The sequence below is a fragment of the Palaemon carinicauda genome, chromosome 33 (genome assembly GCF_036898095.1).
Source record: "Palaemon carinicauda isolate YSFRI2023 chromosome 33, ASM3689809v2, whole genome shotgun sequence".
Taxonomy (NCBI): domain Eukaryota; kingdom Metazoa; phylum Arthropoda; class Malacostraca; order Decapoda; family Palaemonidae; genus Palaemon; species Palaemon carinicauda.
This window is the reverse complement of record NC_090757.1, coordinates 42,652,798-42,657,797: the sequence shown is the minus strand read 5'-3', so window position 1 is coordinate 42,657,797 and position 5,000 is coordinate 42,652,798. Positions and strand designations below refer to the sequence as shown.

Here is a 5,000-nt window from a genome sequence, read left to right as displayed (position 1 = left end):
TGACTATAAAACTATTTTTTACTTATTTGCGTCTTCTTCTGTGACATATCTTGTTTCATATCACCATCATCAATATATTTACTCGTAAATAGCTATTTGATTTAAGCCCTTCCATTTATCTGACATTCATAATACTATAGTATAAGCTCTTCCCTCTTCCTGGACTCCATATACCACTATTGTTTACTTTTAATATAACGCCCATCTATTTAGCGTTAACATATAATCTGGCAAACTCCTTTCCCCACCAGTTTCATATAACTTCAATATTCTTATTATCATACAACTACCAATAATACAAAAATGACAAATGTACATACACGGACAAACAGACATTTATGTATGTATATAAGTGTATATATATGTGTATACACATACATATATAATTGTATAAATATTCTATAAAATATTACTTCACAAGATAAAAAAACTACTTATAAATACCGTACAATAGCCTCAATCTTACATAATTTAGATCTCATATATACTCATATGTATGCATGTATGTATGTATGTATGTATGTATGTATATATATATACATATATATATATATATATATATATATATATATATATATATATATATATATATATATATATATGGTTTCTATCAAATATTACCTAAAAAGGCGAGATAACTACTTACATATACACCGTTCAACAAGACTCAACATCTAGCATATATTACATCTCTCATTATCTTTTACGCAAACCTGCAATAATGATTTACCCTTCGTCCCAAGACACTTGGGTGCTAAACACTTTCTTCTAGATTAATTAGTTTGTGGTGAAGATAAAATTACTCTCAAAGCTTTTAAATCTCCACTTTTATATTGCAAGACAATATGTTTTCAAGTTAACTGTTCGCCTATATGCTTATTATGGAGCATTGTATACATTCTTTTGCTTTATATATGGGTGTGAATGGCCTCATAATATGAGGATCTCAGGGATATACTGATATTCTCTAAGCAAATAAATATTTTCACGTTTTTCTTTGATATCTAAAGGCAATGCTTATAAGGCTCCATTGGTACACTGTTAAAACTAAAACAGTAAAAATGAAAGAATAAATGTTGCCAGACATGTGTCGTTTAAAAACGGCCATATTAACGTAAATGAGTGATATTACGGTCACCAACCCGTAAAAGACAACAACAAGGCAGGGTAAAAAATTACAGTCGTCTGTATTTTACTGAAATATGGCTGAAAACAGTTTATTCTTACGAAGAAATTACGATTAAAATTATATTTTTAATAGTGTATATAAACTAAATAATAATCATCTAATTTCATCAAGCAAGAGGTAAAACATTATAAGTGTCTGGCATTTAAAGAAACGTAATGGATCTCAGAATTTTGTTGGAAGACATGTTATCTAAGTCCAAGATGATTAACACATGACAGATAAACTTCTTCCCTTTTCCACAACGCACAATATTTCCAAATCATTAAATAGGCACTCCTATCCTTAATTTGGTTGAGGTAGTTGATGTAAAACATTTTCCTTTCGCTGACTTTAGAGACAGTTTAAAGGGTATTTTAAAATTCCTATCCATTGTTACTTTTCAGGTCTTATTTTACGTAACTAGAGAGGCTAGAAAAGGGGAAAACCCGGTCCCATTATTTGAATTAAGTGAACAATCAACAAGTATTAATTTCACTCATATGAATTAGGACATAACACTTACCCTATTCACAGACATATTACAGTTAAAAAAAAGGTAATGTGCTTCATTCCGTACTCTTCAAGTTATATGGAAAAGGTTGGATATATATATATATATATATATATATATATATATATATATATATATATATATACACACATATATAAACACATATGAGTCCTCTCATGTGTATGTATATATACACATACATATTCCCTGATTACAGAAAGTACAATACACCGAAAAAAGGGACTACATAAAGATATAAAGGAAACATATTACATAAAATAGTTAATGATAGAAAAAAGACCGAACATCGATTATAGAAAAGCCTTAAAATCCCAGTATCCTGCCAATACACAAAGCGCAAAGCGCCAGGGAATTATTGGAAAAGAAAGTCTGATCATTTCCATGAAAAATTTTTATGAGGAAAAAATCCGAGCGTTTTTACCTTGTGGCGTTTTGAGATATGCTTCACATACTGGACTGTAGCAAAGGATAAAAGAATCTTGACTAATAAATATCAGAAGACCAACGATTTTCTTTGATCTAAAGAATCCTTTGTAAAATTTAAAGATATACAGATTCGCTTTTCTTTTATATTCATATAAAAGATTGGGGTCACTATATTGTTTCCTATATTAAACCGGATATTTATCTAATGCAGCATTTTTATATTTTTTGTCGCTTATGATAAGACCAGTGAAAAGTGTTCATATATATATATATATATATATATATATATATATATATATATGCATATATATATATATATATATATATATATATATATATATATGTATTATGTATATGTATATGTATATATAAATATATATATAAATATATATATATATATATATATATATATATATATATAAATGTTTCATGTACGTATGTTTGTAAATTTCCGTTATTTGTAAACTTATATACCACTCTTGAGACACATCAAAAACATCTATGATATATAATTTGATCAAGAATGAAAACTTTGATAGTTTACTGAGAACATAAAAAATACAGATTAAATACAAGAAACGGTGTTAAATTTTTTTCTCGTTGTTTATATCAAACGGAGTTTAAAAATTTACCAAGCTTGCCTTTTTAATTAGGATCTATAAAAATATAATACCCAAGAACCAGAGGAATATTAAAGTAGAATATCCTGATAGATTGACTCTTAAGATTTGAAACATGTGTTTTGGGATTTACTTATCATTACAAATAATCATTTTTGTCGCTTGGTATTGAGAACACAGGTTGAAAACCTAGTTAAGTGAACTTCTCTTTATGCTATTTTTCCAATGTGACTTGGCATGATTGGCTGTGTCGAAGCTGGGACAACATTCATTATTAGTGTAAACATTAAATCTTTATCACACAAAATCAAGTTTAAAAACTCGAGGCTTAAATAAAAAAAAGATAAACCCCATTTTATTTTCGTAATGAATAGAGACTATATATGTAATTTTGATATATACAGATAATTTCGAATCAGAGAGACCTGCATGGTATTCCCAATAACTTATTACTTATCAAGATGAATTCAATGCATAGCTAGATAAATTAAGTAAATACTCTTTATTTTTGTTTTAGATAAAGCCAACCTTTTGTCAAAAGAGCTCTAGCTCTTGACATACGCCGTAGTTCATGAGGAAAAGAATACGAAGTGTCCTAAAGATTGACTAAATATACAATTGATCTGGGCCCAAACAACCATCGCATTTCACATAGGGCGGCTTATTTTCATATATCATATTTAAAGAATTGCTACATTACAAAAAAAAAAAATAAATAAATAAATAAAAAAAATAAAAAAAAATTTATTCAGTAGATTAAGACATGTAAATAAAAACGACTTACGTACTAGTGGATCAAAGACAAAAAAAAAAAAAAAAAAAAAAAAAAAAGCTCCTATAATGCCTGGCTGTTTGCTACAAATATACTAAAAAAAATCTATGATTCAGTTGAAGTCGAGGTTTCTGTGACTATCAGATTTCGATATCATTCAAAATATGTATCTTAGGAACAGTGAAAAAAATATTGTCGTCTCAAAGTTAATGAAATCACATTTCGTGACTTATATAATTGCGCCGAGAAAGAACGAAAGGGGAAATTTACCTAGAGAGAGAGAGAGAGAGAGAGAGAGAGAGAGAGAGAGAGAGAGAGAGAGAGAGAGAGAGAGAGAGAGAGAGAGCGTAACTTATATTTTATAAACATTTTCTCCGAGAGAAGTGAGAATAACCTCCTCAGGGCCCTTTCCTTTTCAATTATACGAAGGTATATATTTTGACGGGAATATCTCTCTCTCTCTCTCTCTCTCTCTCTCTCTCTCTCTCTCTCTCTCTCTCTCTCTCCAATTACGATCCACAGCAATTGACCAACAACCTAATTTATAATTAACTGATTTAGCCATTAGAGCTATAATGGATTTTTAGAGAGCGTTTCTACGTAATTTCCACGTTCAGTTCAAGGATGAAACTTTGATCAAGTACTTTGTGATCTGAACTCAGTAAGAGAGAGAGAGAGAGAGAGAGAGAGAGAGAGAGAGAGAGAGAGAGAGAGAGAGAGAGAGAGAGAGAGAGAGAGAGAGAAAGTGGTATTTTAATCCCGACATACCGAAGATAAAAAAAAATATTGTTTTTAAACATAAAAACGCCCTCAATGACATCCAGGATAGACAGACGAGCGACAGACAGATCGGCATAGAAGTCTCAGCCGTGTCCGCGTATATTGAAAGTAAAAATGAAAAACCGGATAGTGAATCCGAGGCTGACATGTGATAGGTGATGTCCTATAAGGGGGATCGGACGCGATAGAGTTGAGAACAAGGAAAAAAAAGTGAAAAAGGAGGAGGAGGACGAGGGGTGTGGAATGTGATAAAGGGGAAAAAGTTTATGCTGGAGTCGGTTTTAACATCTGTGGGGACCGGTGCGAATGTCGAGGCTCGGTGGAGAGCGTGAAAGGAGGCAAGGGGCGTAAGGAGTAGATAGGAAAGGGCTAAATAAAGAAGATATAGGGAGGAGAAAGAGCTAAATATGGAGAGAGGAAGAGCCACGAAAGGATAAAAGAAAGCTAAATGGGTAGAAAATTAAGAGCTAAACGAAGACAAGAGAAAAAACCTCAAGTTACTGACGTTTAATATGGATTAAATGAAAACGTAAATAAGAACATGATTAACGATAAATAAAGGTAGGAAAATAGAAAAAAAAGAAGAAGTTTTGTACAGGTTAACAACTTTAATCATAATTTACAGTAAATACGGAGGCTTGAGGAGAGATAAATGAAAATTATAGGACAACAAATGCATTGCACCTATGAAAAACTCTAATG

The 5,000-nt window shown here is 30.8% G+C and overlaps 1 protein-coding gene across 1 annotated transcript in view; it reads right to left on the bottom strand.

Annotated features, from left to right (window-relative positions):
* The window catches only part of LOC137626312 (carbonic anhydrase-related protein 10-like), a 745,117-nt gene that overhangs the window by 136,299 nt on the left and 603,818 nt on the right, over positions 1–5,000 (bottom strand). The window lies entirely within an intron of this gene.